We start from the raw sequence: 14,569 nt of genomic DNA, 5'->3' as shown, positions 1-14,569 counted from the left end.
ATTATAGCGCATACGCCTCTCAGCTAATAACCGTTGCGTCAAACGTTTAATTGTGGTGTCTTTGGATCAATTACACGCACCCGTGCTTCTGGGGCGACCGCTTGATAACAGATTTCTCTTCTGACCTGAAGCTAGAAACTTAATTCCATAACTATAATTCTATAACTATTTGTTTATAGTCTCGAGGTACCTATTAACGTGACTGCTTTGTTGCAATTGTATGGTGCTCTGTTGTTTTATTCCGCGAACGTTTAACATTTTACCGTTGATTCTAACGCAAGTTGTTTGCTAATGCGAGTAAGTATGACTAGGTTTTTCGCGTTTTTTTATATCGCTAGTAGAGTAGGTCTTTATAGAAGGATAGCTTTCAAAAATCAGATCACATTCTTACACGTGCGAATAGTGCAGAAAGAGATTAGAGTGGTTAGTCAGTGTATTAGAGTACGTGCAAAGATTAATGGCCGGCAATAGGTAGATAATATTGGTAATGCTCGATTCATAATATTATCAGGATCGTCTCGGTCTATATTTATTGTCCCACTGTTGGACACTGGTCTAATCACAGAATGAGACGGTAAGCTCTCATAAGCTCTCTAAGCTTAAAAGCCGCAATTCCTACAAAGGTCCAGTGTGGATTGCGAACTTCACACACACTATGGAATTGCTACGTAGGTTTCCTCGCTGTTTTCCTTAAATTTCATGGTATAATTCAAAAAAAAAAAGAATTTTGCACGTGAATTGGTAAAAACACAGAGAGGCGTGCCCCGGTTTGAACCGACGATCCTCTGCTTGATCGGCCGAAGGTCAAACCACGCCGCGCTTATCACGACTGTTTGTCATTTCTTTTGCGAAAATTCCGCGGGTTAAATTGCAGTTTGTTGCAGCATGACGTTCCCCATCATTTGAGGTGTTAATACATAAACGCAATACCCTCAACGAACGATTTTTTGCATAATTAATTCCTGTAAAATGTGCTATTGGCACGTTCACATTGTTACTCAAAATGAAAACCTTGGTTGTTGAAAAAATCCTCAGCGACAATAACAATGGCCGCGAATTTGTCATTACGGGAGTACGTGACTGTAGCCCAAACACTGCGCCCGCGTCGCGCCTCGCGTGTCTCGTTTATTTTAATATCACCCTGATACTTTAAGGTTCCGCCAAATCCGAATAAAACGTGTCAATCCATTAAGCAAAGCATATATGATGTTTCGGAGCGGAGAAGGTACTACTTAACCTAGGTACCTACAACTAGTTGACTACGGAACTCTGAAAATGTGGCTTAGGTAACTTTGGTCAGCGTAAAACTTATTATATATTTATCAACCTATATTTCTGTCCCAATGCTAGGCAAAGGCTTTTCCTCTGGACCCCCAGATCTTCCTATCCAGAGCTCATTTCCGCGTCCACGTCATCTTGCCATCACCATCTATCTCTTTTCCACATCCTCCCACCCCCTTTTAGGCAACCGTTGCGACACTCGAGCATTATGAGGAGGTCACCCAAATCTCCGTCAGGCGCACACAGATATTTCAGTTAGACTGCTTTTTAACACAGTGTCATGTTTCTAGTACAGAGTTGATTTTTCAAAAGTATTTGGATACTTTATAGATACCTAAAGTAAAATGTTAAGGTTTTTATATCTTGTGGCAAGTTCTCGCGACGGAACCCACGTACTAACCTTGCATACTTAACACGCTTTTTATGCTTTATTTTGTGTCGTTCTCGCGTTTTTTTCGCGCTTTTTGTCCAGCAACGTGACACTGTCTGATTTTCACGTAACCTGATAAATAATAAACAGTTCCTGAAAAACCTTCGATGGCATTAACATACGACCTTGTGATCGTCTGTACAATCCGCGAAATCACGTAAACACCGACTGATAGTTTCATGATCATTCACGTGTAACCCCTTAATAGGAAAAGTTTTCATGTTCTTAATTGAATTCAATTCGCAAACAAGAATTCTTTATCCTCGGAGGACTCGTTTGAAGTAAATTGATTACCTGACTCATGAAATTTAGATAGGTTTAATGTAATAATTAGGGCGTTGCGTAGGAGGAATTCCAATAAAAACACATTTGTTATTATAAGTAACCATCTGTTATTAGACGGTAAGATACCCTACTACAATCGCACAAGCCTATAAACATCTTTCGCGTTCTAGTTTCTCTTCGGTGCCTTTAGATATCATGTCATTTCATATTGTAATTGACCTTTTTGTTTCATGTACTCGCTGACCATAAAAGTATAAGTAGGTATTACCATTATTAACTCTAGTAGTCTTAATTAATTGTCATAAATGACTGATGGGATCCGTGCCTTACTCCAATCACAATGCACCTTGGGTCGCCCTAAATATGGCGAGACTTTCAACGCGAGGTTGACGTCGAATGTGGCCTTCTATTTATGGGATCGTATTAGAATAAGCTAGAATAATTCTTTATTTACATCAAACTACGGTTCGAGAGTATATTAGCATTATTTACTATTCTACCGGCGCGGCGATTGAATGTCTAACACGTTTATGAATCCTCTGGAATACGGACGGATGAACGTTGAATCGAGGATTCAGGTACTTAAATATTTGTTTGGACTGTATTTCGTTTTTATGACTTTATTATTAATAAAACGAAGCCTTTTACAGCAAATTGTTACTACTTAATCTATTTATTTTTACCCGACTGCCCGAAGGAGGGTTATTGTGTATCTGGTAAAGGAATCAGATCGAGAGAATGAATGAAGAACGATTGACGAAAAAAGTGTATTAGGCGAGTGTGAATGAAAGTGTTGGAAGGGGTAGACCTAGGCGGACGTTTCGAGACCAAATCAGGGACGTCTTGAAAAAAGGCCAGGTCAAGTGTATACCCTAAACCGAAGAGCATGTATGAAGGGAATAATGAAAGTGGACGAAGCGAAACAAGTATGTAAGGATCGTAGCAAGTGGAAAGAAGTGGTCTCTGCCTACCCCTATGGGAAAGAGGCGTGATTATATGTATGTATGTATGTATGTATGTATGGTAAGGAACACTAGGACTAGACAGACACACATTACCGTCAATATAAATTTATAAAGTGATAAATGATAATGAACAATAAAGAGGCACAACATTGTATCATCTACACATGTAGACGGATTGGAAATCCTTTCTTGTATAACATAAACAACAAAAAGTTGGAAGACACCCAACTTTGTTACTTCAAAGTTCAATATCTCAAAAACGGCTATACCGATGTTTATGAAATATGTCTAAGAACCATCGCTAAAAAACCTGATTTCAAATAAAAAAAACCGCATTCAAATCGACCCACCCGTTTAAGAGCTACGGTGCCACAGAAAGACACACAGACAGACAGACACACATAGCGGTCAAACTTATGACAACCCCTCTTTTTGCGTCCGGGGTTAAAAATCATGCCATAGAACCCACTAGATATCATTTGTAATGTGTCAACGTATTGACTCATTGATCTCTCCTGCGTTAGGTTACGTAAGATAGGTACCTATTTCTACAAAGTTGCCGTAGGTATTGGGAGCAATATGCATCACACCTAACTCTAAGGCTTTCGCATATTTCCAAGAACAGCGAATTATTTCACATTCTAAATACAACCCGCCGACACAACTTTGATGTCATTTAGCGAAAACAATGGAAAGATTCGCGCTCGCAGTTGCATACTAAGCGCTGCGTTTTATTTAAATAAACTTATTTTTATTATAGCCGTGTCGCTAAATTCCAGGTGCTAGTAAAATTTTAATGTCTAACTCCTAAATGACTCATGTCGTGTGATATTTGAATGGGTTCTTTAGTCTGTAGCCTACCTCTTCATTAGTTTAAAATGAATGACATCATTTATAAACTGTACTTTTATTTTGGAATACGATACGAATATCGATGTAACGACTTACTTACTGTTTTGCTATGTCTTCAAAAAGTGTGTGATAAATAACTCTAGGTACAGAATAATGTAAATATTTATCTATATAGCATTGAAAAATAAAAAATAAATATTATTCAAAGTTTGAGCATTATACCTGCTGAGATGTGCTAAATTATGATGTTACTTTAACATCTCTATCCAGAAACTTTCTACCACTCAGAGTTGAATCAGCACATCATCACAATTTCTTCAAATAGTCACTTCCCGTTATGAAGATGTCCTATCACTTCGGTCACGCCGTAACACGCATCTCACTTTGTTACTACGACTTAAACATAACGATTTGCATCAGGTGCCTTATGCGGTTCCTGGGTTCCTAGTATCTAATAGCTCTTACGCAGTGAAGCGTAAAGCTCACATAACTTAGTAAATCTCGATGGGATTGGTGTGAAGTACTAAGGGTACAGCAGTGTACGCTATCATAAAGTGATCAGAGCTCCGTTCAAATACCTACAGCTATAAATCAGCATGGGACTTTCCCTCACTCGTTATCATTCTCCACGCTCCTCCTCGCTATGGTTTCTGATATTTTGCCAGCTTTTTGTCGTATGCAGTTATGCTAATACGTAATGACTTGTTGTTATAATAATATGCTGAACTATGTGCGGCTGTGAATCCTAAACGGTGTCAAACGTTTTAAGCGTTACGACCTGACAATTGCTAGTTTTCTAATATTGTTGCGACTTTGTTGAACAGCTTGCTATAAAGTTAGTAATAAAGTTTGAAATTGCGACTTCGTTATCGTAGAGTTTTAAGTGGCAGTTGAATATCTTTATCTGCGAATTGTTGCGCAACGATTTTGACATTGACATAGGTAAATTCAAATACGTCGTTGCTTACTCAACAACATGAGTTTTATAGTGATTTGAGTGATGACAATATCTTACTTATCCTAACTTGTTTTATAAATGCGAATGTGAGCTTGCTTGTTGATTAAGCTTTTATACTTAAAGTAATTAACCGATCATGATGATAGGTAAACTGACACCCTGGTTAGGATGTAAAATAGGTATATAGTTTATATCCCGGAAAATTGTGTAGTAGATAAACTAGTTCTTCGCAGACAAATATGAAGGCAACATCTAGTAACTATATTAATATGAATGTGAAGGTTGTGGAAGTTTTTTACGTTTACTTTTATCCCGATATTTCTAAAGGATCGGCATTTATGCGTGTAATAATTCTAAATCTACCTACCGGTAAATGTAGAAACATGAAATTGTGCACGGCTATTATTCAAAAGTACCTAAATACAGACCACGATCCTTATTATATACTTATATATTACGATATTATACTTTTTGGAATTTACTAAAATTCCGAAATCTCAATTCATCTGCCAGTTCTCAATAATTCACGAAGACAAAGTCGCCCGTAATGGCCGGCACCTACAGAAATATAATATAAACACTTCGTTGGTGACTCGTAAGTACTAAAACCACAGATTAATTAAGTAGTATTACACTAAAACTAAGCACGGAGTTAAGGAAAAATGTAGCTACATATAGATTTAGCGTTCATCGGTATGCAAGTAGCGTGGCAGCGAACAAAAGGCATTATAACATCCTGTTCCCGCGACACTCCAACTCTTATTATTATCTTAATGACAAAAATTTATAGCTCCTTAAATTCACCGTGCTGCAAATATTAAACATTTTTTTTAAGCATAAAGGATCTTTCTTTCGTGCGAATTAGCGTCCACTGCCCGATGTTTTGGTTGATTGTTAATATTTCCTGTTGAATCTAAAATAGAATGTTTTAAAATTCAGAACTATTGATTGTCGTGAATAAATTATTGAGACCTAAAATGGATTTCCAGTTCTCGATTGTTTTTAAAATTGGCTGGATTTATTGTGCGTATCAATTATATTGGGTGTTAATACGATACGTATGTACAGTCGGACTTAAAAGTAAATGAACCCATTAGTAGGTACTTAGCTGCGGCAAACGCTGGGACGATTTGAAATGTTTCAAATTAATGAAAGTTACTATGTATGTACCTAAGACCTACCTATACCAAAGGGGTAAGCTACTATTAAGGTTGACTGGTTGATGTTTGCTTAGTACAAAAACTAAACTTAATGCATTAACAAGATACAACTATTAAAAACGCCGAAGAAAAAACTAGTGGCATTTATTTAGGTGTCAACGTCAACGCATGTAAATGATTTGATTATTGCAATATTATTCTAAGGCTAGCGCAATCTACCGTAAATGGTTTATAACTTAATTATCAAGATAACATTAAGGTTATATTGCCTTTTAAATACAATTCCGATATGGCTTTTAAACTTAGTTAAGTATATAATGGAAATTCAAACTACTTTTGTTTTCACAAGATTTTACCAATAATAATAGCTAGGCGATATTAGCCGCATGTCCAATGCAAAACAGTATAATTCAGTGATATGGACATCCGCAAAGTAATTTCTAAATCAATCAATATATAACAATCTTTCTTATTCATTTGAATTCTTAGTCAAATGTTTTCGTGCACAATATCTTCGCGGCTTACGCGATCGAGTGAGCAAAGTGGGCTACCCTTTGATAGGTCGTATGTTAAGCTTAAGTAAAGTTCTTGCTATTTGTTACGAGTTAGGTACCTTTCGCACAAAAACATAAACGATATACTGGTTGAATGGAACTGCCATGCAATTGTATTGGCACGCCATCGCAGCTTACCAGATACCTTTATAACACTATTCTGCAACGAGTTCGATTTTAAATTTAAAATGTAAGGTAGACGAACGAGTGCTAGTCACTGTTTCGTGTGTGAGAGAGAGAGGTTACAGCTGAGTAGGTCACATCACATTATCATGCCAACAAATAGGTAGACGGGTAGGAGATCTATCTTAGTTACTGGTAAAAACGCTCGAAGATGATTAACACGGTAAATCTGCATCATATAACTACAATGTCTATTCTAACCATATCATCACTATATAACTATCGACTGGAATCAGTAAAATTCCAACTAATTATACCTATTCTATCGGTGATTTGTATGCAATAAAAATATTTAATTAAAATCCAACTCAAATCTATTAAAGATAGGAAGGAAAGGGGTAAAAAGGGGACATTGGACCCATATCTAATATCTCATGTTCACACTCAACGCACTCAAGCTAAGGCAAAGAAGCAATTTGTCTTTTATGATGATTAAATTGAATAAACATTCAACAAAAAAATTGTGTTCATTTTTCATAAATTCCACCTTTTTTTGTTGCAGGTAAGTAAAAAAGCTGATATTTTCCGTACCTGTTATTGGAAGGTAAGTAAAAAACTATTTAACTGCATATGCATTTCAATCTTCGATCCCCTACAATGCATATGCACTTACAACATTCCGGTTTTATGCAACCAAACTATTATGAATGCTATAAATTAGCGCAGGTGAAACATGTTTTGACATTTTAAGTTTTGCGCTATAAAAATAAGCCTAATGAAGTGCCTATTATAAGTGCTAATTTCATTAAATAGCTACTAGTTTATCATAATTTATATTCAGCAATGAATTTATTCCGGGAATAAGTTATAAATTTACATTACTAATTGGAAACAATAACATTATCTTGTTTGAAGTAGGTATGACATGAAACAATTAAACCGTCTCCAAGCATTCCTCAAACTTAAGTCATTCTCGAAAAATCGACTGAATATCTCTAAAAGAACCTATTACTACGAGTAATAGCACTAATATCAAACCAAAATCATCATCACCTGGAAGAGATCCACTGTCGAACAAAAGCCTTCCCCTTAGAACACCACACTGAAGGAAAACTCGCCACTAGCACCTACCTATCGGTTGCCAATAACTCTCGCAATGTCCTCAGTCCACCTAGTGAGAGGCCTGCCAGCGCTTAGAGTGTACCGGTTTGTGATCGCCACTCGAGGGCCACTCTCTCCCAACAGAAATCTGTTCTTGGAGCGAACCAAAATACATGGTTATCTAATATTAAGTATTACTAAGTCGTAAGTTAAAACTTGGTTTTCTGATGTACCTACATAACAGCTTAGACTTCAAAAAGTTAACACGGAGCACTATTCCTTTTTAAAATAATTAGCTCTCGAATCATATCCAACTAATATTATAAACGAGAATGTTTGTAAAGTTGTTTGTTACTCAATCATACAACAACGTCCGAACCGATTTTGTTAGATGTTTTTTTATGGATACGTCCTAGCTTAAGTCCCGGGGAAGGACATAGGATAGCTATTATCCTGGAAAATTACGTAATTATTTAATAAAATAAGAGCCCTCACAGCCAAATCCACACTTATACTTTACTCGAATCATACTTGAGTGAGCGAATTAAGTACTTAAGATTTAATTGGCTATCAGTGAAGCAAATCCTTCAGCAAATCTATCAGTGAAGATATCCTAGTCTTAGTCACGAATTTTAGAAAACAATCACGTCTTGATTTCACTCTGTATAATTGTAAATCTCTCGAGCCCGCATAATTTACAAAGTGCAACCGTAATTCATTCCGCGTATTTTATTTGCGTCTTACATCCATGATTCCAATCTGCATTAAAGACGGTCCTCCGTAGGCCGTCCCCTTGATTTTTATGCAAATGCATCAGAAGCAGAGATGGGATGTCCATCACTCTGTTTTCTATGGTTTCATTTGTTCTCGTAATTTGAATTTCTCGTCTCAAAAATAAAACTATCGCTTTGTTGAAGCTTAAACGTTGATTCTTGATGCAGCCTTTGTCGAGTTACGTGAATGCAGAGTTTTATTGCATTTGTTAAAGATTTTTTGTTGGTATTATGTGCTGGACAACAATGACACGAGTGTTGCAGTTTACTCTACTATAACAGAATTGAGACCACCACCTTGGCACGTATTTGCCACGATTCCAATTTATTAAAGCGTCTTAAATTTATCCGATTTATATATGACGTTGATGGCAAACAAATATTGGCAACGGTAAGAAATATATCCCATTTTGTCCCCTTTTTAATGAAACCCCTGCACAAACACGCGAGCCTACTCAAATAGTCATAGCCCGGTTACATGTAACGTTATTGAAAGCGTTTTCCTCAAAACTCCAGTTGTATAATCAACGCTTTTCTCGCGTATTTTTATTGATTCTCCCGGCACCCCCTCCCACAGCAAGGAGCTGGAAGCTGCCTCCTACCGCGCATTCATAATCGTATCGACACACACGACACACACCACCAACTAAAGGACACCTTAATTCCCAACCCGTAAGACTCGTTTTCGTATCCCCGAGCCTCCTGAAAGAATGGAGCAAAATCGTGCGTTACCAGCCATGAGACATTAAGCGTCATATAAATTACATTAGCATATAAATAAAGTATTTTTGTTGTGCTGGTCTGTCTGTGCCGTTCGGATTTTTTACGACGCACGGTAAGCCGCGACATTTTTGTTCTTCTTTTTAGATAAATCCAAGTTCTTAACGATGGCAAGCAAATATCATGTTATCGGTAGGTATATGTTTATTGGCGATACGGGCTCATAAATAAACCAATAGGAGCACAAAATTAATTTACTTGAGAAATTAAACGGAAATCGTTCACAAGTTTTATTGATTTTTGGCGAACATTTGACAGGTTCCTTTTAACTTAATTGCTTAATAAACTATACCAACCTGATTAATAAGTTAGAACTATTTCCCACCATATTTTACCTACTCAATACACTCATACATAAGTACTTATAAGTAGCCATTTAAAGTCTCAACAGAACTAGCATCAATTTCGTTTTTAATCAGTTTCTTTGTTAAACTTGCCAATTCACTTACATTAAAGTATCTTGTAGCCCAGCGGAGCGGCGTCCCGGTAGGTATCGGGCGCTTCCAGGGATAAATGGGACAAACGGAGATAGGACACGATGGAAAGAGATAAAGGGGACACTTTGTAAAGCGTAATTATTTCAGAGAGCGGACAAAACTGGACATTGTCCCTTACAAAACTAAGACTTTGGCAATCTTTTTCTCTGCGACTCATTCCTAACCGTCTTAACATTACATTACTTCGTGGAGGAGTATGATAAATTCCACGTAATACTTTTCCTTCATTATTTCCTTATAAGAACAGTTTATATATCTCAAGGAAAATTATATATCTCTCCCCGCGAATCAAATTGACAATTCAACTATGAGACACGTGTAACACCCCGCTCTTACGAATTCATTCCCATGGGCATGACGCTCAATCATTGACATTTTTTCATTTCCCTCCCGCGTGGAGAGGCTCGAGTTTTCCTTACGTTCCTTTACATATAGAGACATATAAAAGGCATTAGGCATGTCGGGCGGGAATACATTGTGTCTTGAATACTAAGACGGCCAAGAAAAATTACAACCGAGATAATATCTCTCCGGATCGGGATCGAAACATGTTCGCCGCATAATTCGGGTCGGGAGCGACACCAAGACAAATGAAGGCAGTAGACCGTACATCGGCCGTAACACCCGGCCGTGATTGAAAGCTGGGAAACTGCGTCACCCGCCCTTTATAAAGGGAGCGTAGATCTTTTGATTGACAAACTGCCTGATAACGTAGGAAGTATTAAATCAAGATTTACTTTTTGTTTCCACAGAAACGTCTCTCATATTTTCGTGTCGGGAAGTTGCCGCAAATTCGGTGCGGCAAAGTTGTGAGCGTCATTACGCGGCAACTCAAGATGAAGGGTAGACGGAAAAATTGCCTAGGCAAGAACAAATCAAAAATATATGCACCCTTCCTCCCTACGTGACGTGGTTCTCAAAAGGCGATTTACATGAGCACCGTCACCTCGTCGCGTGCTACGATTTTTTATGTAAATCATACTATTTAGATATGCCACTAGACATTTCTCTTTACTCCGCAAGCGGAACCTTCAAATGAAGTCGATTTTTAAGCGACTCCGAAAAATGGAGCCGAATTGACGAGCACGTGCGAGCGGCGCCCATCCGATTGACAGCGAAATACACTCCCTACTTTACTTATCAGTTATCAATTGCGCTCTCCTGAGATAATGTTTTGTCTCACTATCTCAACGTAATGAACATTCTTTTGTCTTGTCTAATTTAAAATTATGGTATTTTCTCGCTTTCTTCGTCATTATAGATGTCCGTGACATAATAATTTACTGCGATTTCCTACTTTTACCCGACTTGTCAAAAAGGGTAGTATTTTTCGAGCGTACGTATGTAAGGGCATTAACCCTTACCATACACCTACCATTTTAATATTTTTAAGACAGTCGGGTTTATGAATATTTTTTATTTTATTTTACTCGTATTCATACTGTCATCGTTCATCCATTAGGTAATTAAGTAAATTACATATTGTATTTTTTTTTAATAAAAAACGGTAAAACACACAACACACTGTCAAAATTGTCCTCTGATGGACAGAGACATATTTTTTAAACCGAAACTGCCAACGCTTCGTCTTCCGGTTCGTGGTCGCCACTCGAGGACTCTCCCCCAACGGTTATTTGTTCTTCAAGCGATGTGGCCCCCCCATTGGTACTTTAACTTGCATATTCGTCGAGCTATATGCACGCGGCGAATACAAGTGGTGAGTTGCTCATCGCGGTGCTCTAAAGGGCAGGCCTTTGATTCAAAGATTCAAATCATTTATTGTAAGACCACAGGTATATAAATAAGGTATTCAAGTTTTACAGTCTTTCCATAGTCTACCATATTATGGTGTACAATATTTTTGGATAAAAGTGACATTATATAATACAATCAAAAATAATAATTAAAAACACAAAGAAAAATTCAGATCAAATTGATAAAATTATGATTATATAAAATTAAGACGAACTAAATAAATAAAACAAAACAGATAAAAAATAAAATCATTACAAATCAAGTCAGATTACAAAGTAAAACAAAGTAAAGTAAAATTAAGTTTGATTAAGTCCACTTGAAATAATATTAAAATTCAATAATACAAAATAAAATTCAGATACATTTAAATTTAAAAGTCAATATTTCAAAGCAATCAAACTAACTTAAAACACAGAATCAGATGTCACCAACAACATTAGAGCATTAGAACTTTCCTTTATTGTTAACAAAGTCAACAATGAATGTCTTCCGTCTGATGATGTTGATGATGATGAAACTGTATTTTGGTAGGTACTTTATTTAGGTAATCCAGTGAAATATTACCTTTTCTTTTAGCTATTCACGCGTTAATACGTTTCGAATTCACATAGGGCTTTATTTATGTAGGAAGCTGCGGGACTAATGCCCCCTCCCCTCCGCCCTCCCCCTCTCATAAAGCCTCTTTATCTAGGATTTCGAGCCCATTTCATTTGAATGCAAGCCAGATACGTTAGTTTTATTTATCCGTATCGTATATTATTACTTGTAAATACAGTTTATCTAGGTGTCGTAAAGTATTTTAGTGCGTTATGATGCGGCTTTTTTAATATATAAAATACCCTTATGCGATGTTTAAGAAGAAAGTAGGATTTTTACGACGTCTTTCGGCGGTTTTTTTTATTTGGAGGCGAGCTTCTTTGCAGTGGTTGTTAGCTGTGCTTCATCAAAATTAGTTTAGCCGTTTTTGATATATTGAACTTCGAAATTACAATGTCATTAGTTTTCAACATTTAGTAGCATGGTGAATGGTTGCTCTGAGAATGGACTCTGGTTAAGTTCGAAACGCGTCAGTGTAGTGTGGCGATGGTGCTAGTTGGGTTTGTGTGATTTGTGTATGTTCTTACAATGTGGAGGTAGAGAACTTGCATGAACATACATTTGTTAGCTATAGGTAGGTAGCTATCATAAGGTCGAAGGTCGCGGGTGATCAAAGTAAATAAATATAAATAAATAAATATCATGGGACACTTGACACCAATTGACCTAGTCCCAAAGTAAGCAAAGCTTGTACTATGGATACCTACTTGGCAACGGATAAACATACTACTATATATATCCGAGACCCGAGAACAAACATTCGACAACAAACGTATCTGCCCTGGCCGGGAATCGAACCCGGGCTTCGTAGCCAGGTTCTCTAACCACTTGGCCATCCGGTCGTCAAGTAATGGCTTATAGTTCCCTGTAACAACAATATTCCTTGTACATAGCATATACAAAGAGTGCTTGCTAAGACAACACCTATATTAATTACAACCACGCCTACTGCCCTAGCCCGCCCTAATGAGCCGAGGCGTCGATGAGGTAATTACCGCAGCGCGCAAGCGCCGCCCCGCCCACGCAGCCTCCACCCCACCCCTCTTAATTACCGAGATATTACCCCTTAAAGGGAACAAGGATACGTGCTTGGTACAGTCACCTGCATTAATATCTGCCACAGCGGAGCGTGCAAAAATATTTGACACGTCCTACCGGCCCTAGAGTCGTATCAGATATTTATGCACGCTTTACTGTGCCAGATATTGGTGCTGGTGACTGTACTCCCAGACACAAGGCAGGCGTATGTTGAAGTCGAAAGAGAGTGCAAGCTTAATGCACAAGATCATCTTCTACAATGTGGCAAATAACTGGCATTTTAGTGGCGGTATCCGTACATTCCGCAAACTCTTAAACTGTAAATTCAGGATTTAGTTAGGGCCATCGTGTAGAACCCTTTAGGTTAGGTTAGTTTCATAAAAATCCTGTAATATTTACAGTTTCATAAATATTAATCAGTTGCCAAATGAAAAGTTGCGAAACGAATCAGGTTGCCGAACGTTAGTTGCCTGCATAAGTGAACCATTATGGCCCACCCCTGGACTAGCAAACGTATTTGCAATCCTCTGATACCTACTGAGAGTGTATGTGTTAGTGGTGAAGTTACGCAAAGATTAAAAAAAAACAGGAAATTTATTTTCAGAAATTTGTATTTAAAATCCTCTAAATTACTGCTACTTTACTACTTTACTAACAATAAATATGAAAAATAAAATTAGGTGATTAACATAATTACGGCTTTTTGCACTTAACATAAACATGCGGATCGGAAATGGCCGAAAATAAACATCTCGCTTTTTTTTCCTGCTAATTTGCTGTCACTGCTGTCAATTTTTTTTTTTTAATTATCGATGAGGCCTTTTTTGTCTTTTAAAGATGAGAAAGATAAACGCGTCTAATCGTCTATCAAGCTCCAACGACACAGACAGCTAGCAAGCGTTTATGAATCAAACTTCTTGACAACCGTCTAACAAGCTTAATCGTAGAAAAGTCATAGTGACACCGCATTGCTTGACAAGGGAATTCATTGGGAAACTTACTGTGAGAACATTCCACGATAGTTCAGGAATCAAATAGTTCGACTGTACAGAATTTAATCCAATTGTAAGCCAGTTTCTGTAACAAGACAGGATAGAGCGGATTGTAAAGCTAAAAATACAAAGTTATCACTAAATAACACATTTACTTACTTATTTATCATAATTTTTAAGATAATTACTCTACAGATCCAGAACAAGCCACGGTAACTCAAAAGCGGTATTAAATAAGTAAAATGTTCCTTTGCCAGAATCTTTCCAGCCCACCGATAATTGCCTTGGCACAGTATATAGCAGCACATACAGAAGGCAAATGCGCTCATTTGTTACGGGGGGGTAGAGGGCGCTCCGCACGCGGCTCACGTACCGTAGCTTCCTCATTTTTCACTACATTGGTTTTACGTGTGAATTATTGTTTGTTT

General features: G+C 37.4%; 1 protein-coding gene across 1 annotated transcript in view; it reads left to right on the top strand.

Annotated features, from left to right (window-relative positions):
* Positions 1–14,569, top strand: part of zfh2 (Zn finger homeodomain 2) — a 173,628-nt gene that overhangs the window by 89,877 nt on the left and 69,182 nt on the right.

The sequence above is a fragment of the Choristoneura fumiferana genome, chromosome 8, assembly GCF_025370935.1.
Source record: "Choristoneura fumiferana chromosome 8, NRCan_CFum_1, whole genome shotgun sequence".
Classification (NCBI taxonomy): Eukaryota; Metazoa; Arthropoda; class Insecta; order Lepidoptera; family Tortricidae; genus Choristoneura; species Choristoneura fumiferana.
The sequence above is the reverse complement of the archived record's forward strand: the minus strand, read 5'-3'. Positions and strand labels throughout refer to the sequence as shown.